A 22,831-nucleotide genomic window follows, 5' to 3' on the forward strand; every position below is an offset into this window, starting at 1 on the left:
CACCCTCTCCAGTGTGGTGACTTCACCCCCGTAAGTACGATGACTTCACCCCCGTAAATACGATCTCTCAGGGGTCGAGTCATTGCCTTCAGAGGGGAAGGGTTAGGAACGGGGGGGAAAGAGAGGGGAAGGACGGAGGGACTTAACCCCTGAGTGAGGCGTTACATTAGACTCCAGTTGAAGCTGAATGCAACAGACAGTCCCTCCCCTCCAAAAGAAAAAAAAAGCTTGAACATGTCAAGCTTTTTTGATGGGGGGGGATAGATATGAGGGTTCTCCTCCCCCCCACCCCCCGGACTTTAAGCTGGGAGCTGAGACACTAGCAGCAACAACAAAGGCAAACTTTACATAAATCTCACAAGTAATTGCTCACACGGGCTCTTGTGAGCGAGAGAGAGAGGGAGAGGGAGACGACCCTCCCACCCCCCTCACCGTCGTCCAACTTGCTAAGGAAACTGTGGACGGGTTTTCAGGAGAGATAGATATATATATAAGATGATATAGGATAATTGAGGATAGATATCGTGTGGCTTGAGGAGGAGGAGGAGGAGGAAGCTGCTGGCGAGGAAGAGAAGGAGGAGGAAGCTGCTGGCGAGGAAGAGAAGGAGGAGGAAGCTGCTGGCGAGGAAGAGAAGGAGGAGGAGGAGGCTGCTGCTGCGGGCGTGTTGCACCAGCCTAGGCTGCGCTGTGGTGGGCTTTAATGTACGTGAAGGTGTTGTAAGGGAAATTAGGATAAGAAGGAGTGGATTACCTTCCACGTCCTGGATTACATTCAGACGATGGAATGTAATTCATTTCTCAGCTTATTTAAACCAGTCTCAGACGGCCTACACAGACACACACACACACACACACACACACACACACACACACACACACACACACACACACACACACACACTCATCTTAAAACTCACCCGGGGCGCCCCTCTTCCTCCAAGCATCCGCCCCCGTGACACCCCAGAATCCGTTCCAGGGGGCCTCCTCCACCCCAAAAAAACACCTAAGACCAGGACTGTCGCTCTTACCCCCCTCCCCAGAAAAAAAAACCACCCCCAGGTTCCCTTTCCTAGGAGAAATCGGTGTCCATAATCACTGTATAGATTTCTTGACAATATTGCCCTTGGCGGGGCCGTGTGCCGCCCAAGGTGTTGGTGGGGGTCCAAGGTGTTGGTGGGGGTCCAAGGTGTTGGTGGGGGTCCAAGGTGTTGGTGGGGGCCCAAGGTGCTGGTGGGGGTCCAAGGTGTTGGTGGGGGTCCAAGGTGTTGGTGGGGGTCCAAGGTGTTGGTGGGGGTCCAAGGTGTTGGTGGGGGTCCAAGGTGTTGGTGGGGGTTCAAGGTGTTGGTGGGGGTTCAAGGTGTTGGTGGGGGTTCGTTGTGTGAGACGGCCGTGTGCTGGCGGTGGTGGTGGTGGGGATGTGTTCCCTTCCCACCTCACGGGCCCTGATACCCTCCTCACACACCCTGCCACCCCTCCTCACACACCCTGCCATCCCTCCTCACACACCTTCCCACCCCTCCTCACACACCCTGCCACCCTCACACACCGTGCCATCCCTCCTCACACACCGTGCCATCCCTCCTCACACACCCTGCCACCCCTCCTCAAACACCCTGCCACCTTCCTCACACACCCTCCCACCCTTCCTCACACACCCTGCCATCCCTCCTCACACACCGTGCCACCCTCCTCACACGCCATTGCCACCTTCCTCACACACCATTGCCACCTTCCTCACACACCCTGCCACCCCTTCTCACACACCCTGCCACCCCTCCTCACACACCCTGCCATCCCTCCTCACACACCCTGCTACCTTTATCACACACCCTGCCACCTTCCTCACACACCCTAGCATTCTTCTCATATACCCTGGGAGCAGTAATTGTAGCATTAATAGCAGTATTATAGTAGTCGTATTAATAATGGTGTTAAGGCTGTTAATAGCAGTAGTATAGTAATAGTATCAACAGTAATAGTAGTAGTAGTAGTAGTAGTGATAGTAGAAGTAGTAGTAGTAGCAGTGAAAGTTAATAGTAGTAGTAGTAGTATGAGAAGCAGCTAATTTGCTTATAACGCTATCATCAATCTATGTTCCTACTCGTCAGAGACATGTCAATACAAAATATGAGAGAGAGGAGATTACCCAAAATATCGCATCATATCAAATATCGCATCATAAACAATATCACATGATATGAAATATCGCATCATACAAAATATCGCATCGTAAAATATCGCGTTATATAAAATATCGCATCATATAGAATATCGCATCATACAAAATATCACATCATATGATATCACATCATACAAAATATAGCATCATACGAAATATCGCATCATATTGAATATCGCATCATACAAAATATTACATCATATAGAATATATCATAGAAAATATCGCATCATACAAAATATCACATCATATAGAATATCACATCATACAAAATATCGCATCGTACAAAATATCGCATCATATAGAATATCACATCATACAAAATATCGCATCATATTGAATATCGCATCATACAAAATATTACATCATATATAATATATCATAGAAAATATCGCATCATACAAAATATCACATCATATAGAATATCACATCATACAAAATATCGCATCATACGAAATATCGCATCATATTGAATATCGCATCATACAAAATATCGCATCATAAGAAATATCGCATCATATTGAATATCGCATCATATTGAATATCGCATCAGATTGAATATCGCATCATACAAAATATCGCATCATATTGAATATCGCATCATATCGAATATCGCATCATACAAAATATCGCATCATATTGAATATCGCATCATATTGAATATCGCATCATACAGAATATCGCATCATATTGAATATCGCATCATACAGAATATCGCATCATATTGAATATCGCATCATACAAAATATCGCATCATATTGAATATCGCATCATACGAAATATCGCATCATATTGAATATCGCATCATACAAAATATCGCATTATAAGAAATATCGCATCATACGAAATATCGCATCATATTGAATATCGCATCATACAAAATATCACATCATATAGAATATCGCAATCATACAAAATATCACATATAGAATATCACATCACACAAAATATCACATATAGAATATCACATCATACAAAATATCACATATAGAATATCACATCATACAAAATATCACATATAGAATATCACATCATACAAAATATCACATATAGAATATCACATCACACAAAATATCGCATCATACAAAATATCGCATCATACAAAATATCGCATCATACAAAATATCGCATCATACAAAATATCGCATCATACAAAATATCGCATCATACAAAATATCGCATCATACAAAATATCGCATCATACAAAATATCGCATCATACAAAATATCGCATCATACAAAATATCGCATCATACAAAATATCGCATCATACAAAATATCGCATCATATGGAATGTTTTGATAAAGCAGACTATTAGAGCGGAGTACAGATTAGAATATGTTATTGGAAAAGATACAAACCGTCCACTGTGAAGTAAAATACGTCGCTAAAAACATGAAAGGATTTGGAGGGAAATACATGAAAAATACACCTCATCTGGGGAAAATACATCACACCCGGGGGGGAAATGCACCATATCTGGGGAAAATACATCACACGGGGGAAAATACACCATATCTGGGGAAAATACAACACACTGGGGGGAAATGCACCATAACTGGGGAAAATACATCACAGTGGAGGAAAACACATTATATCTGGGGAGAAAATACACCAGATCTGGAGAAAATACATCACTGTAGGGGGGGGGGAATGCTCCATTTTTGGGGAAATACATAATATTCTAGGATAATACACCATATCTAGGGGGGAAAAACACTTCAAATTTGGGGAAAATACGACAGATTGAGGGAAAATGCACCATGTCTGGAAGAAACTACCACCACCAAATCTGATGAAGAATACATCACATAGGAGGAAAATACACTATATCTGGGGAGAAAATACACCAAATCTGGGGAGAAAATACACCACGGCGGCTGGGGGGGGTGTGTGAATAGACCGCACTTGGGGGGGGAGACAAATGAATATCGAGCTTTTAAAAGGCCACAACGAATAATCGAGAGAACCAAAAGGCCTGTGTCGTATACAAACAACAACACCCCCCCCCCCCTCTTACCGTTCTCACCCGTGTTGACGTGATATAGAAAACGGAAATCTTGCACGGGTGGCCTGGCAGGGCAGGATGATATCGTCGGGCCAAATGTAATTTTCGCCTCACGGTCGTTGTTACATGGGCGATCTGGAACCTCCTCACGGTTGTGTAGTAGAGTCTGGGGACCACGCCAGCCCCTATCAAGAGCCAATTCCATCTTAAAAAGTCATTTTTGTTTTTTATGTATACATATCTTTAAGAAGAAAGGTTGGGAGAAATTGTTTTGAGGAACCAGAAACAAGAATGATGCTCGTTATATATATATATATATATATATATATATATATATATATATATATATATATATATATATATATATATATAAAATGTATATACACACATTAAGGGGGTGATATATTCTCACATAACATCGATGAAACGAACAAAGGATTATATATATATATATATATATATATATATATATATATATATATATATATATATATATATATATATATATATATATATAAAGTCGGAGGAACTTAGTGAAGGAAAAAGAGCAGCGAGTTACTAACAGACGAAATGAAAAAGACTGGGCTCCTGCAGCTGCGCTTTTATTGCCTATCAAAAAAGTCGGATTGAGTAAGATAGTAGCGGGAGACGTGGAATTATTTTTCGCTATTTTAGCTCCAAAGCGACGCGCGACGCCCGCCCGCCCCCGCTCGCTCGCTCACCCTCCTCCACCCGCTAGTCCTCCACCCGCTCGTCCGCTCGCCCTCCACAGCCTGTGGCTCCTCAGAACTGTGGTGGTGGTTGGTGGTGGTGATTGTGATGGTTAGAGCTGGTGCTGTGGGGAGGGCCGACATAGCTGTGGTTGTGGAGGTGGTGAGGGTGGGGGCCCGCAACTGTGGTCTTGCTATTGGAGAGGTTAGCGACGTACGGATCACGCTGTGTTGTGCACGTTCTGTCGAAAAATGAAGATCATTCCGTGTTTACTAAGTACATAAAGATAAGTTTTTGTATGTATGCATATACATATAGATTCATCCTTGATTGCCGTATCCCGCGTTAGCGAGGTAGCGCCAAGAACAGTAGAAGAAAGGCCACATTCGCTCACACTCAGTCCCTCGCTGTCATGTGAAATGCACCGAAACCACAGCTCCCTGTCCATATCCAGGCCCCACAGACCTTTCCATGGTTTACCCCCAGAGGTTTCCCATGCTCTGGATCAGTCCATTTGAAAGCACGTCGACCCCTGTAAACCACATCATTCCACTTCACTTTATTCCGTGCACGCCTTTCGTCCTCCTGGCTGATCTGTATCTGTGGTTGTTGATGGATCAGCCTTGACCGCCTCCCTCTCTCCATCAACATCGGTTTCCCTCAAGTCGCGACACCTACTCTTCTTCATCTCTTTCTCGACGATTTTCTCTGTACCACAAATAACCAAACGCGTTCATTCGCTGACGACTCTAACACATCCTTCACTTCTGCTCTCTTCTCCCCCCTCGGTCTGCATCTCGTCCCGACACAAGTTCCTCAATAAACTCAAGACTTGGACAGGATATCTCAGTGGGGTAGAAGAAATCAGGAGAAATCTGCTTAAATTAATGCCTCCAAGACTCAGTTTCTACGCATCTCCTATGTCGAAGATTCATCACATCTCTCCTTTCTCCTTTGACGGTTCTGTAATTCCATCTGCTGACACAATATGTAAACATACTTTGGGTTACTGTAACATCCACTCTGTCGTGGAAACTCCAAGTTACGGAAATAGCTATGTTTGCCTCTAAGAAACTGGGAGTCTGTTTCGATCTAGATTTGTTTTTTTCTGAACAGTTGCTCCGTTTATATCATGGATTAGTTCGTCCTTGTATGGAGTACTGCCCTCACATCTGGAGAGGTTCTACCTCAACATCCCTACTTGACAGAGTCAAAAGTGGTCCGAATTATAAACTGCCCTAGGCTATCTTCCAAGCTCGACCCCCTTGTCCTACGCCGCAATGTTGGTTCACTTTCCCTTTTCTACAGGTATTACTTTGGTCTTTGATACCGAGAGCTGGCTGCTTGTGTGCCCCCACCAGTAGCTGGACCATGCAAGCTTCTGCGTCACATGATTACTTTCCGGTCGTTGGCAACTCAAGGGTGGGCCGTTTTGATAACTGTTTCTTTCCCTACATGTCGAAGATTTGGAACTCTTTACCTTCTCATGTCTATCCCAATAACTATGAACCTGGCACATTTCAAAAGACAGGTTTTGAACTTCCTCCCAAATTCGTAAATACTTTCCTTTGTCTCTTCTTGTAAGTTCCGGCTTTGATGTGGACTTTAGACTGTGCTTGGAGCCTCTTACGTCAAGACAAGAAGGAGTACAGGTACCAAAGCTTGTGTGTAGTGCGTGTTACAGGGCACACAAGCATGATGCAAGCAGGACGTGAAGAGACGCATCAGGCACTGCCGACGGAGGGACGTGTGTGTGTGTGTGTGTGTGTGTGTGTGTGTGTGTGTGTGTGTGTGTCGCTGTGGGAACCAACCCACCTGGTGATCGATGTGTCCCACGGCAGCACACACACACACACAGCAAGATGTCAGACGAGATAAGTCTCTCCATCCTTTCCCTCACTCCCCTCCCTCATCCCAGGCCCCTGCCCCCTGTCCCTCCCCCCTCCACCTGCCCTGCCCTGCCCTCTCCACCCCATCCCGTGCCTGCCAGCCCTAAGGGCAAAGCCCTACAGTTCATCATGATAAGGACAACGAGGCGAGGTACCGACCGGGAAAACATGTTTTGTATCTCTCTCTCTCTCTCTCTCTCTCTCTCTCTCTCTCTCTCTCTCTCTCTCTCTCTCTCTCTCTCTCTCTCTCTCTCTCCGGTGCAGGGTCAGAGGAACTATCCTGGACGAGAGAGAGAGAGAGAAAGAGAGAGAGAGAGAGGCTGTACCTCCGTCTGTCTGTCTGTGTTGGGATTTATATCTGTCTTTGAGAACCAGGGCGTCTGCATTTTCCAACTTCTGTTGGTGTTTATGTGTGTGTGTGTGGAGGATATTCTAATTTTGGATCTTGTTGGATGTGAAAGGCCTGTTGAATGTTTCCTTAGCTATATCCTTTAATGTTAGTCTAATATTCGCCAGCAGACAGTGTGTCCCCTATACTGTTCACTTCATGTGGGACTCTGGCGACAGGTTAGGGACGATGTCTGCTCACAGGTCCCTCTCACAGACAGGTTCCCGAAGTTTAGACCCTGCTAGATGATGTTCATGTCTGGAGGCCTTCTTTCTTTCGCTGTGTCCCGTTTTCATTCGTCTCGTTTTCACTCGTCTATGTTTGCTCAGGTTGACTTTCACTGACCATGTATCAGACCGTCAACTTTGGAGTCGGTCAAGGACCCCCCTTGTAAGTTGGCTCACACCAGGCTTTTCATATCCCTCATGACCTCGCCATCATCCGATGACGTATTAAGGTTAGGGTCGCACATATGAGACACGTCACGTACACAGGTCATGAAAAGCGGTGGTCCCAGAGCAGACCCCTTGCTGCACTTCATTGGTCACGACCTGTTTTGAGAAGGCTCCTTTGACCTAAGATCTTTGTTCCCTTTTGTACCAGGATGGTCTTGTCGCTATCGAAGTTGTCAAGTCTGTTCCATATTCCTTCTTGATGATTCAACGTCTATAATCAGCCTCCCAAACAGTATAGTATCAGGTGCTATCTGGCGGTCTAGACACATGCACTCCACCCAAGCCTTGTCTTTGGTCCGCAACAGAACTCACTCTCTCGTAGAAATCTAAAGAGCTTACGTTATGCATTGCCTCCCCTTCCCTGAAACCATGGGTTTAGACAGTTTCTCCTTTCCAAGAAACAGTTCTTTGTATTTCTGATTATCTTCTCCATTGCCTTCCAGATGGCACCCGCCAGGGAGACTCGGTCTGGACTTCAGCGCCTCTTCCCAGTATCTAGTCTTAAAGACAGGTATGTTCTGTGCCTTTTTGCATGCCCTGGGCTCTCTGCCTTTACCCTCAGCAATGTCGTGACCCTTTTTTCTGTGTGTGTGTGTGTGTGTGTGTAAGTTGTCGCCGTACCTTTCATTATCACAGGTCGTACCGTCGTGCTCAAGAAGCCGTTGCGTCGTGGTTAAGGGCCGCACCGTCGTGGTTAAGGGCCGCACCGTCGTGGTTAAGGGCCGCACCGTCGTGGTTAAGGATTATACCATTACCTCTGTTCTCAGGGGCCGTACCCTCGTGTTCAAGGGTTGTGTCTTCGTGCTCCAAGGGCCATACCGTCGTGCCCAGGGACCTTACCGTTGTGGTCGAGGACCGTACCGTCGTGTTCAATGAGCCATGCTTAAGGACCTTACCGTTGCGCTCAGGGACTGTACCGTCGGGTCCAGGGACCGTACCGTCGGGTCCAGGAGACCGTACCGTCGGGTCCAGGAGACCGTACCGTCGTGCTCAGGGACCGTACCGTCGGGTCCAGGAGACCGTACCGTCGGGTCCAGGAGACCGTACCGTCGGGTCCAGGAGACCGTACCGTCGGGTCCAGAGGACTATACCGTCGCATTCAACGTATTTAAAAAGAATATATTTTTTCCTTCACGGGACACGAAGAGGTATTGAAACACGGCTTGTGGGACCCGTAGAGTTTCTCCACAACGGTAAACAACAAACGGTAAACAGAGCAGCAAACGGCCCGCCCCCATGTGTGTGTCAAAGAGGGGATATGGGGGGGGGGGTGATGATTAGGGGGCCTAAGTTTACAAAGACCGATTGGGTGATTGGAGAACCTAAATATACAAGTTAACTGATTGTGTATGGGTGATTGGGTGTTGCATTTTGGTAAAAGAACAAATATGCTTGTGATGTAAGAGCAAGGGATGAGTACAACAGGAGCGTCCAAGGCTTAAGTGTCGGCATGTATGACGATATATATATATATATATATATATATATATATATATATATCGATGGTGTATCACGGTGAGATTATATGTATAGCAGTACACTACAGTTCCCATCTCGTGCCTTATTGATAACATACATCCTTTGTGCCAGACGCGAGCAGTCCCCCTCCCACGACCCTGGCGAAGGAAGGGAAGAGTGTGTTGGCGGAGGGGGTGACTTGGTAATCCATTTGTCGAGGCAGAAAAACGTTTCCATTTGTGATCTCAGGCTTGGCTTAGTGTGCTGTACAGATGACCGATTGGCAAATGGAACACTTTAGTTGAGCGCGAGAATATGTTGCCTTCCTGCCTCTCTCTCTCTCTCTCTCTCTCTCTCTCTCTCTCTCTCTCTCTCTCTCTCTCTCTCTCTCTCTCTCTCTCTCTCTCCCTCTCTCGTCCCATGTTCCCAATCTTTTCTCCATCACTGCTCTCCCATGAACCCTTTAATAAGTCCTTCCGATGGCCTTCAGCTCCAGGGAACCCATCCCTCCAAGTGACGATCCCCCCAACGCTCCCAAAAGCTTTCAGACCTCCTGGAAACTCATCCCTCCAGTTACCTGTCCCTCCGCCTCACCCTTCTTGGAAACCCATCCCTGCGGCTAACTCCTCCTGGAAACCCATTCCTCCAGTTACCAGTCCCTCCAGCTCACCCCTCTTGGAAACCCATTCCTGCAGCTAACTCCTCCTGGAAACCCATTCCTCCAGTTAACAGCCCCTCCACCTCACCTCTCTGGGAAACCCATCCCTGTAGCTAATCCCTCCTGGAACCCATTCTTCCAGTTAACAGTCCCTCCAGCTCACCTCTCAAGGAAACCCATCCCTGCAGCTAATCCCTCCTGGAAGCCCATTCCTGCAGCTAACCCCTCCTGGAAACCCATCCTTCCAGTTAACAGTCCCTTCAGCTAACCCTTCCTGGAAACCCACCCCTCCATCCACCAGTCATTCAGACGTATTCATAGATTCATCTCCAGCCGTTGGCACCTCGAGCTCGCCTTCTGCCGAGGCTCTGAACGAAGCTTTCAGACCAATACCCTCTGCCCTCACATAGTCCTCACACCAGTCTTGGCATTGCGCCTGACCAACCACCTTACGAACAGCTACATGTGGAGAGGAATTTACGATGAATGTGTCGGCTGTGTGCGACCATGACTTCGCCTGGTTAGGTTAGGTTAGGTAAGGTCAGGATAGGTTAGGTTAAGTTACGATAAGTTAGGTTAGCTTAGGATAAGTTAGGTTAGGTTAGGTTAGCTTAGGTTAGGTTAGGTTAGGTTAGGTTAGGTTAGGTTAGTTCGTCCTGTCTGAAGACCACCGTTTTCTTTACCACTGAGAACATGATTGTGCCTTCATCCCTCCGTGTGGGGAAAACCCCCCACGATCACCTCCCCACACTGCTTGTACCTACGGTCGCCGTCGTTAAGTCATATGAGTGTATATATGCAGTACGATACATGACCTTTATAGCAATTTTTGCTGTGTACCTCAATTGTTCAGTGTACCCTGGCTGTGTGTGTGTGTGTGTGTGTGTGTGTGTGTGTGTGGTGGCTTTCCTACGGATCACGCTCTCATGATGATCCACCTCCGTAACTCACGGTCATCCACCTCCTTAACTCGCGATCATCCACCTCCTTAACTCACCATCCTCCACCTCCGTAACTCACGATCATCCACCTCCTTAACTCGCGATCATCCACCTCCTTAACTCGCGATCATCCACCTCCGTAACTCACCATCATCCACCTCCTTAACTCGCGATCATCCACCTCCGTAACTCACCATCATCCACCTCCTTAACTCGCGATCATCCACCTACGTAACTCACAATGGGTGACCGTGTCAACTGGCCACAAAAATATCGTCTTAACCACAATATTTTCAATACATTTCTCAGACATTTCACCATTAAACCACTTGATTGTGTAACACTCTAATTAGAGAATTGTTTATAGAATCAAATCCTGAGTAATTTAATCATTCATTGTTCGTAAGCTTCAGTTGGATTAATCGTGGATATTAATCACTTCGGACGCAGATTAGAGTATTGGTAAGAATTTGATATCGTGATTAATCCATTTACTCCATGCCCTTATGAGTCAGGTGGATCAATTGTGAATATTAATCACTTAGGACTCCGATTGGAGTATTGGTAAAAATTTGAAACCCTGATTAATCTACTTCATCAATGCCCTTGAGAATCGATGGGATTAATCTTAAGTATTTCCGTTCATTGGATAGGAAAGAGTAATATAGTTGATCAACCTTACGTCACCCACTCGCTCCAAACACGTCATAAGTTAATGTGTATCGACAAATTGATGACCAAACATGATTTGATTAGGTATTTCATTTTATAACCATCTGATCTGTGTCACTCACGTCTTCTCTCTCTTCCTTTGTTGGCACAGAGCCTGGCGCACAGACCAACGTCTATGTACCTTTCCATAGCTCCCCTCCTCCCCCTGGAGCCATCGCCACTGCCTCTGTCTGTTATCCCACAGTTTGCTCCAATTAGTTGATAATCCGCCAGAGCAATTAATCAGTCGACTAATCAGGCCTCGGAGCAGTAATCTACTAAGTCACGTGGGTAAAATATATCGTAACTGTTCCCTGTTTGGTGCCGCTCCGTGCGCCGCTGGAGGAGGTGGCGGGGGGCGCAGGACGATGGCAGGGCGCCTGTAGAAGGAGCAGCAGTAGTAGCAGCAGTAGGGGAGGTGGAGGGAGGGAAGGGAAGGGAGAGTAGTGTACCACCAGTAGCACTAACACCACACTCGCCCACCACCACCACCACCACTATTACCCTCGACAGTCCAAGCTACCACCAGCCACCATCACCACAGTCCCAGCTACCACCAGCCACCGCCACCACCACCGTCCCACCTACCACCAGCCACCACCACAGTGGCAGTCAGCATCACGTGCTGGTCCTTGAGACGCCCTAACATTAGCAGCGTCGTGAGGGAGCATCCCGGCCCATCCCGACACAATCTTACCCTGAGCTCTGGTAATCTCGCTCATTACCCCCACCGTCGCCTCCTCCCCCTTTAAACCCCCCTTACCCGAAGGACACCGCACTGGCAGGAGGCGCTGCAGCAGGTGTAGGACCTGCGTGAAGGAGAGGGACCCAAAGCCTGCGGGATAGAAGCTCTTAAGGGCAATTGGTGAGGGGAAATAGACGTAATTGCGACCCTCGGGACGGCCATGTGCGGTGTGAGGTCCCTTGTAGTACATAGACCCTGACCTGAGGCGGAACCAGCCCAGGTGTCCGGACGCGGGGGGGAAGTCCTGGGAGACGATGAGACATACACTGACGAGGACGACCGACGTGGTAACCTGTGGTGTGAGACAGAACCCCGACGAGCCACAACGGACCTCCTGAGACAGAAGATCGACTGGACGAAGACAGAGACCCAAAGCTGGACGAGATCGATGCGTTACTTACGTGAAATTCGTACACTGACGCATCAACGAATCACTCAAATATGCATCGCACTTCCTGAATGTTTTACATGTTCTATACTTAGAGTAGGTTCACATTCATAGCCGCCTGACTGACTTGGGAGAGTAATTCCATGTATAATTCGTTTGTCTTTACATAGCTAATTCATTCCATTCCCATCAGGGGCGGCGCATCGTAGGACCACACTCCATCCTGTTTCTATGACTTACAAGCGAGTGATCGTAATACTCTCTGTTATCTCTCGTCTCACGCATACCCCTCTCACCTCCACACTTAACACGATGTAATTTCCATATACTAGATAACTCTATCCCTCCCCCTCTCTGTATATTTATGAGACTAATTACCTCATTACACCACGCGGCCTGAGCCTAATGACGGGACAGTAGACCGCAATTACGCTACGAGAGCTACAGGAACACAGCGTTCACCAGACATGAAAAACGTCGCAACCGCGGAGATCCAACGCATCCCTGACGACCAGCCCCACCCACCCGGCCCACAACCTCGACCCTCTACAGTAGCCACGGAGTGTTCCACCCAGCAACCTCGAGGATCCTACGTAGGATATGGATCAAATTTCACATCTTCCCAGGAACGTATGTATACTTCGGCATCATCATCATCATCATCATCATCATCATCATCATCATCATCTCAACACTAACTTCTGTCTTAACTTTCGTCGTCTTGGTACCGTCGTCCACGACATGTTTGCAGTATATTCTCCCTGTACGTAGAGCAGACGCAGGTGTATGTAATGCCAGAGGAGCCGTGAGTGCCCTTACCCCACAGTTGTTATCCCACGTAAAAGATGGGATTGTAAGACCGTCATATTTCTCCCACCTATATAAGATGTACTTAAGATGTACTCTAAAGAGTGTATTATATGCAGCTAGATGATATACCAAATACCTCCCAATATTCAACCAATGTACAATTCTTAAGAAAGATGTACTTAAGATGTACTCTAAAGAGTATATTATATGCAGCTGGATGATATACCAAATACCTCCCAATATTCAATCAATATACAGTACTTAAGATGTTCCTGTGTTCCCTCTATATGTCTTTAAGACAGTGAAGACTTAAGGGAAACGATAGGATGTGGCTTAACTGTAGAGAGTAGCAAGAGATCGTGAGGGATTCTGGAGCAGAATGAAGCATTGAAGTGACCGTATAAACCACCACTGTAGATATGAGTAAACAGATGAGACAAGAACAGAAAACGTGTGGCCCTGAAATGCTTGAAAGAGCGGTAGCCCTAAGTTCAAGGCAGCTAGTGTGGCGAGAGAGGATGATCAAGGGAGCTGTTAAAGCCCACGGAGGCATGACCCACCACCAGCAGGACACCCGAGTTGGCCCTCAGGGGCCCGTAAGGCGAGACATATTGGCTGGCACGGGCGTCGAGACTGGCGACATACGGGGCGCTACATGGGAAGGGCACATAACAGAAGACCTGTTGGTCTATGACGAGGATATGTGCTGGAGGATAGCACATGGCGCTACATGGGAAGGGCACATAACAGAAGACCTGTTGGTCTATGACGAGGATATGTGCTGGAGGACAGTACATGGCGCTACATGGGAAGGACACATAACAGAAGACCTGTTGGTCTATGACGCGGATATGTGCTGGAGGACAGTACATGGGAAAGCCAGACCTCCAGAACACGTGATATTTTTACCTGTAAGCTGAGTTTATCATCTCTGTATTGGTAGGTGTAAAATAGTAGATCAGGAGACACTACGTCGGCCATGTCGGCCAGCGGGAATATACCTCTGGAGAAACATCATGTCGTAAGGAGAATACAGTGACGTAAAAATGTCATCAAAAAAGAATTTACAAATCGGAGACATATGGTGACAGCCTCGAGACACTCTTACGAGTAGAGGCTTTTTAGCCTCTAGTCTGTGAGGAGAAAATAAGTGGAAATGATTGAAGAGGTTTGTCTATTGATGATCAGTGCATTAAAGTTTCTGTAGGTAGACCAGCCACTCGAGGATTGGCCGTTATTATGTCTCCTTCGTTCCTTCGAACAGCTAAGCTGTGGAGTTGTCTTCCGTCTTTTGTCTTTCTCTCTTCGTACAACCTTTCCTCCTTTGAAGATTCAGGTCTATAAACCCTTCCGTTAAGAGTCAGGTCTACAACCCTTTCGTTTAGAGTCAGGTCTACAACACCCTTCCGTTAAGAGTCAGGTCTACAACCCTTTCGTTTAGAGTCAGGTCTACAACACCCTTCCGTTAAGAGTCAGGTCTGCAACCCTTTCGTTTAGAGTCAGGTCTACAACACCCTTCCGTTAAGAGTCAGGTCTACAACCCTTTCGTTTAGAGTCAGGTCTACAACACCCTTCCGTTAAGAGTCAGGTCTACAACCCTTTCGTTTAGAGTCAGGTCTACAACACCCTTCCGTTAAGAGTCAGGTCTACAACCCTTTCGTTTAGAGTCAGGTCTACAACCCTTTCGTTTAGAGTCAGGTCTACAACACCCTTCCGTTAAGAGTCAGGTCTACAACCCTTTCGTTTAGAGTCAGGTCTACAACACCCTTCCGTTAAGAGTCAGGTCTACAACCCTTTCGTTTAGAGTCAGGTCTACAACCCTTTCGTTTAGAGTCAGGTCTACAACACCCTTCCGTTAAGAGTCAGGTCTGCAAACACCTGCGGAGCTGAAGTTCTAGTTTTCGTTTTCTTTAACCCGACGAGACCCCTGACTGACGCATGTGTTGCTCATACCATCACGGTCATTATAAATTCAATAGAAAATGGTATTTATCTCACTATGATTAGCAGTCATCACTACGGGCAGTATCTGGTGATGGCTGAGGAAACATTTGCCAGCGATTGTATCACGTGTGTGTGTGTGTGTGTGGCAAAATTGAAAGTAGTCTTGTATCATTCGTTCGGTGAACGATATAATGAACGCTTGCCTTCTCGTAGAGAACCTCCTCGCTCCAAAAGGCGTCCACATCATTCCCCTGCTCCCGAGGGAGGCGCAGCTTTGAAGTGGTGGGATCCCCATAAGAGGATTCCTTGGTTGTATAGATTAAGATTTTATAGATAGACGGATGAGTGGATAGGTAGATAGATAGATATGGATAGGTGGGTGTTGATAGAGAGATAAGTAGGTAGTAAATAGGTAGATAGATAGATATGGATAGGTGGGTGTTGATAGAGAGATAAGTAGGTTGTAAATAGGTAGATAGATAGAAATGGATAGGTAGGTGTTGATAGAGAGATAAGTAGGTAGTAAATAGGTAGATAGATAGATATGGATAGGTAGGTGTTGATAGAGAGATAAGTAGGTAGTAAATAGGTAGATAGATAAATATGGATAGGTAGGTGTTGTTAGAGAGATAAGTAGGTAGTAAATAGGTAGATAGATAGATATGGATGGATAGCTAGGTGTTGATAGAGAGATAATTAGGTAGATAGATAGATAGATGTGGTAGTTACTTTGGTCGTGTGACAGCAGTAGATGAAGTGCGCCTCCTGGACGTCTTTCCCTCCTCCCTCCTCCTCCTGCTGTTCCTGATGACGTCTTCGTCCTAGAAACGTCGCCAGGTCTGCCGTCCGTCTGTGCCATGTCTCATCCACGGGTAAGGTCCCAAACTGGTTACCTTATCTCTCGCCTTTTGTTATCAGCATAGTGGTACGACCCCCTGGGCACGACGATACGACCCTTGAGGACCGTGATACGACCCTTGAAGCACAACGGTACGACCAGGGCATACCCAAGGATCGTACCGTCGTGTTTAAGGGTCGTACAGACGTGCTCAAGGATCGCCCCGTCGTGTTCAAGGGTCGTACCGTCGTGTTCAAGGGTCATACCGTCGTGCTCAGTGGTTCCATCGTCGTGGTCAACTCTCTCTCTCTCTCTCTCTCTCTCTCTCTCTCTCTCTCTCTCTCTCTCTCTCTCTCTCTCTCTCTCTCTCTCTCTCTGCACGTCCGCACTGGAAGCTCTCCTAAACGCATGATCCTCTCATCTCATACCTCCATGTCTCCCTTCCCTCGTGTGACGGGTGGGGGGATCGAAGTATTCTACTCTACAACCACACTGTAGTGTGTGTGTGTGTGTGTGTGTGTGTGTGTGTGTGTGGGGGGGGGGGGGGGGCAGCTCCTGCACCACGTCGCCACCTTAATCGTCCACTCCCTCATTATTTCCCGAAAATGTTCTTTGCCCAAACTCGTTGCATCTCCGCCTGGGGATTGCACACTATCAAGGCTAATTAACCATGATTTGTCTGTCAGTTCGGACATCTTGACAATTATATGCTTCTTATTGTGAATCGTTACCTCGTAATACCTCAGAGAGACTGTAATTCTCTGTGCCATGACTCTGTCCATTTCACAGTGTGTTGTCTCTCTCTCTCTCTCTCTCTCTCTCTCTCTCTCTCTCTCTCTCTCTCTCTCTCTCTCTCTCTCTCGGTAGACTCGCCTCAAACGGAAGAGGTGGTGATGGCTCCCACACTGCCGAGGTGACCCGCACATGGGACCCCTTCCCCTTGCTGCCAGCCACCACAGTGACCACAGAAGAATGTGTGGGAAGCCAGTGCAGCGGGTCCAGACCAGTAACTACACTGCTCGGGCACATTGACTGCAGGAACCCTACGGAAGAGACACGACGACATTGTGAAGGATGATCGCTCTCTCCTGCTAGAGGACTGTGTGACTGATCAAGCACGGGTGAAGCACGTAAACATAGTCGTCCCTGAAGGCAAAAGCAAGGTGCTTGTCCCCACCGTCAGACCATAGCCAGGTTTAGTGTCAGTCGACTCGCTCATAAGGAGGATAGAAGTCAAATTCTGGAACAAGATTAGCCGTCTTCTGCAACCAGTAATGTCCACGCCCACACCTGGCCACACACCACTACCCAGCTTGGTCGCGTCGCTCATGTTACCGCGTCGCCCTACCCCAGACCCCGTGGCTGGCCCGTCCTCCCTGACGTCTGGAGCTGAGGAAAAGAGTCTTGCGCTCCAGCCCAGAGAGGACACCAGCCCAGGCACCTTGCTATACCCTTAGATGTGCGAGCCCATCCTTCACTCCCACGACGTGTGAGACCAGTCCAGCTTGGGGTCAGACCACTACGGGCCCACCCGACCTACACTTAACATTGGACTTTGCACTTAACGAGCGGAAGAAAGTCACAGTTGACCCGCTCTTCCCCTCCGCCATGTTCTTGAACGAGGAGACAATCCCACAGGGCCATGTCATGAGCTCTGGCTAACTATAGTCCCTTGACCACCTTATTATGGTAGTTAGTTGTAGGAGCCTGGCGTGTAAAGACTCGCGCTCTCGTTATCTGGTGAACTGAGGCAATGGCGAGTCACCAAGATCCCCAGCGAGGTGACATCTATGGATGAGTGTTGTACGGGTGAGTATTCCTTCCCGTTGCTCTTTCCTTTCCTGTACATTATGTTCCTGTATACACGTAACATTACAACGACGCCAGCTACTCTCCTTACTCACATGCACATCCTGTAGACGTTTCCTTATGGAGGACTTTATGATAGCGGGAGCAGACGGGGCTTTGATCAACGGCACGACTTCATATAAGAGACGAGGGATTAAATAATACAGAGCAGAGAGGATACTCACCTGAGCGGTAAAGGGACAGAACTTGTGCGAATCAGAGACCCACTTTCCTCACAAATGCAGGGTAAACATATCTTCTTGATGGGCTAGGTAGAGGTCGGCGTGTTGACCCCCATGGCATACGGGGGGTCAAACTGAAACAGCATCAGACCTCTGGATCGTTTTCGGAGGCGTATGTGATTCGTGGAAGAGATCAGGAACGGACGGATTACGGTGGGTGAGAGCGGAGGGAAAAGATCTTGCAAACTAGTTGAAGGTTATTCTGTAGTACTGCTTTCACAACCGCTCTGATTGGTTAGGTTAATTTTAGTTTCTTTTTCTTTTTCTTTGTCCTTCCCAGATCTAAAAACGATATGGCCGAATCGACCCGCTTGCCATATCTGTAGGCTTGAATCACCCCCGTCTGTGTAAGTGTACCTCTGAGTCTCTTATCTACTTCAGTATGCCCTCCTCCCGTTTTCTGTCATGCAGTCGCTAATCCTCTGGATCTGGATCGAGTCCCCCACCCGCACTTTGTTTACGAGTTGTCGTTGTTTTTTTTTTTCCGACTACTTCCTTGATTCGGTCCCCATCTGCAGCACTCGTTCGTACACTCGTAGTACGTTTGTTGACACCGCAATTCCATCTCTGTTGACACTTTGTTATATGCCTGTGGACGAACCCCCCCCCCCCCCCGTCCCTCTCCCGACCTCCTCCAACACTCTCTCTCTCTCTCTCTCTCTCTCTCTCTCTCTCTCTCTCTCTCTCTCTCTCCCCTTGACCGTGTCAGTCACACTCCCTCAGCCATCTCTCTCTCCCAGGGGGCCTTGTTTCGTCCCTGTCATCACTCGCTGTGCTGTCGACCTCACTGCCAGTGATGCTCCGTTCACCTAAGGTCATGCTATCTCTTCTCAGATGGCCTGGTCGTCTCCCCTGTAGCTTTTGCTAATTTGATTATTGATACGTCTTTTTTTTTCATATATATCTTCAAGTTGTTTTACAACACACACACACACACACACACACACACACACACACACACACACACACACACACACACACACACATACATTACACCAGATACCTTTTTCTTTTCTAATTGCACACCCATCTCTATCCCTTGCGACACTTTTTTGAGATCAAAAATGAAATGGAAATTCACTCAGGTCATTCAGTAGGGGTGGGTGGGTTGGGGAGGAGAAAATGTTGATATAAAGGATTTTTTTTTTTTTTACTAGTGTTCTGAGGCTAAGAGAATGTTTCGTTACCTACGTACATGTTACGGGATGGCGTTGTGCTGTTTTACGCCTTGTCCCGCCTTATGAGCGAGGAAACAGGCGACCATGAACCACGGAGGGAAAGAAGACATCCTCACACGGCTGTTTCCGGTTTTCGAAAGTGATAATACAGGATGGGAGGATTTCAGATTCCCCTCCCCCACTCCCCCCCTCTCAACAACACTCCCCATGTGCCCCTCAGCCCATACACCTCTCACTCATCTGAGAGTAAAACTGTTCAGGAATTTCTGTGACTTTTTAGATTATATTTTAATTCATATTCTAGTATTGGAAAGGATCACAATTTTGCTTGTGATCAAGTATATTCCTAAGAGTCCACGGGGGAAAATGAAACACGATAAGTTCCCAAGTGCACTTTCGTGTAATAATCACATAATCACATAATAAACATATTAAATGGCGTCCTAGCTACGTCTCTTCGTTGTATATCAACTGACTTATATTTCTCTCTTGTGTCTCCCCTAATGATGTGATTATTACACGAAAGTGCACTTGGGAACTTATCGTGTTTCATTTTCCCCGTGGACTCTTAAGAATATTCTAGTATGTATATATACAGGAAGACGATACGACCCTTGAGCACGATTACACGACCTATCACAACGACAGTACGACCATAGCGTTCATGATGGAGGGATCAGGCCAAATGGTGCGCCATCGTACCCGTGTGTCGTAGTCGTGCTTTTAGGGTCGTAACGTCGTCCCCCAAGGGTCGTTATTAAGGGAATAAAACTATAACGAACAGATTACCGAGAAAGAAACATCCAAGATTATTTCCTTATATATCTGATAGAAAGTTATAACTGGGACAGTTTGAAAGAAATTGATAACTTCTCGTTCAGAACTGTGAACAGAACCGATAATGAACGAGACTTTTTCCAAAAAGTGTTGGGCGCACTGAGAGATAAGGAACATACATATATTGTAAAGCCACACAGCGCATGACAGGTAATTGATACATTGAGAATGACGTATATCGTACATCAAGATGTACAAAATGAAAAACAGACGTAGCCCAAAGTACTTAACAAGACGAGAAAGATTAGGGAAGAAAGAATAATATTTAGCAAGACGAAGAAACTTTATATTCCCATTTTCTGGTGAGATGTGGTAACCTTGCATTGCCGGATACCACAAGATGGCATAATACTCTTTGGAAAGATAGGACGAAAAATGGATATTACAGGACACCATATACTGCGTTACGATTACATCAGTAGATAGGAAAATTCATGACGAACTGGGAAGGCAAATATGGCGCCAGTCATCGACATAAAAACCAACCAGAAGGGAGAGAGCAGAACAGCGTCAACATACGGACACTGTCGGACACGACTCCCCCTCCTCTTTCCCTCCCACCACTGGTCGCCAGAGGGCAAGCGGATCGGGCAGAAGGCTCCAGCCCCAGGCAACGGAGCCCCAGGGACACGATAGGACACCACTAGGATCATCGCCGGCGAGATATGAGACACCGCCGACCCTTGGACGTCGCCACGAGTACCAGCGCTGAAAAATGGCGCGTAATTCTAGATTTTAAGACTGTCCAGAGGCATTCTTCCGGCCGGGCCTGCCAGACGAGCGAGGCTTGACACACTCCACTTTTCCCGCCGAATTATTCTCCGAGTACATTAACGCCGCTTCCCCACATTTTTATATTAAAGGTTTTCTCTCACTCTTTTTCTCTCTGGTTATTGAGTTCGTAATTGATCTAAGTTAGTCGGCCCGGGGAGGAGGGGGGAAAAAAATATATTTTTCGTCCATAACGGGAGGTTGTGGCGGGCTCCCGTCTTAGCGGCGCGAGTCAGTGCGCCTCGTAAAGCGGCGGGGAACGGCCGTTGATTTCAAGTGTAAATGTTGTAAGTTCGTTGTGGATGGTGTCAGTTCGTTGTAAATGTTTCCCCTGGAGAGCTGCGGGCCGGACTAAACTCCCGCCTGGGCTTTACTCGTTAAGGATCCGGGACGTCGGGCGGTGATCCCTGGGGTGAAATAAACACCTCCGTGCACCCGTCCCGGTTATATATATGGCTCCTGTGTCGTCCACGCCTTATGAATTATTTAATGATTTTCAAAAATGTTTTCTCGCGCATGAGAGTGACTTGCATGACTGTTATGTCGTGTTTGTGCATGGGGGTGACTTTTATTTTCATGTGGACTTGGCGAAGTTAAAGGTAGTTTGAGGCATATTTAAACGCGGTGTCAGCGATGAATTTGCCACGTCTTGGGAATATGTTTAATCCCGTGAACTCCGAACCTTCGCCATCTTCAACGTTCCTCCCTCCACCTGCCCCACTCCCCATCCCCAACTGACACACACACACACACACACACACACACACACACACACACACACACACACACACACACACACACCCCAAATTCTTCTTCCCTGCATCTTTCCATCTTTCTACACTTTCATGCAGTTTTTATTGTGTGTGTATATATATATATATATATATATATATATATATATATATATATATATATATATATATCTTTTTTTCTTTTAAACTATTCGCCATTTCCCGCGTTAGCAAGGTAGCGTTAAGAACAGAGGACTGGACCTCTGAGGGAATATCCTCACCTGGCCCCCTTCTCTGTTCCTTCTTTTGGAAAATTAAAAAAAAAAAAAAGACAAGAGGGGAGGATTTCCAGCCCCCGCTCCCTCCCCTTTTAGTCGCCTTTTACGACACGCAGGGAATACGTGGGAAGTATCCTTTCTCCCCTATTCCCAGGGATATCCGAGAAACCTTCTCCAAGGCTGCATTACTTACAGTAGCAGAGAAATGATAGACTCATTGGAGCGAGGTCTAAAGAGACAGTAATCCTAATGATACAGCCTCACCTAAGGTGACTTCTTCACCTGCTTACGTTAGATGAGCTTCCGTGGTGCAGTGCTTGGTGCGGCTGACTATGAATGACGTCCGGGCCCGTTAGGGTGCGAATCCTGGACAGGGTCCTGGGTCACAGCCACGCCAGCTGTTCATCCACCCCTACAGACAGAGGATGAACAGCTGGGTTATGCAGAGGCATTCAAACAACAGCAACGGATCACTAGATCCTTTTTGATGTTTGTGATAGCGGAAGATATCACATAAAGATTAGTGTGGTAAAATTAAAGGCATCCAGATAGTATACGCTGACCGAAGAAGCGCATGTTATGTACATTAGTCGTGGGCTCGAAGTATATATATATACATATATATATATATATATATATATATATATATATATATATATATATATATATATATATATATATTATATATATATAAATATATATATATATATATATATATATATATATTTTTTTTTTTTTTTTTTTTTTTTTTTTTTTTTTTTTTTTTATACTTTGTCGCTGTCTCCCGCGTTTGCGAGGTAGCGCAAGGAAACAGACGAAAGAAAT

General features: G+C 46.6%; 1 long non-coding RNA gene across 1 annotated transcript in view; it reads left to right on the forward strand.

Moving 5' to 3' along the window:
* LOC139750196 (uncharacterized) overlaps positions 1-8,141 on the forward strand; it is a 1,037,082-nt gene extending 1,028,941 nt beyond the window's left edge. The window contains exon 7 of the long non-coding RNA XR_011713101.1: positions 8,072-8,141. This is a non-coding gene — a long non-coding RNA (uncharacterized lncRNA). The remainder of the gene's footprint in view (positions 1-8,071) is intronic.
* Positions 8,142-22,831: the final 14,690 nt, after the last annotated feature.

Source organism: Panulirus ornatus, chromosome 9 (assembly GCF_036320965.1).
Source record: "Panulirus ornatus isolate Po-2019 chromosome 9, ASM3632096v1, whole genome shotgun sequence".
NCBI lineage: Eukaryota > Metazoa > Arthropoda > Malacostraca > Decapoda > Palinuridae > Panulirus > Panulirus ornatus.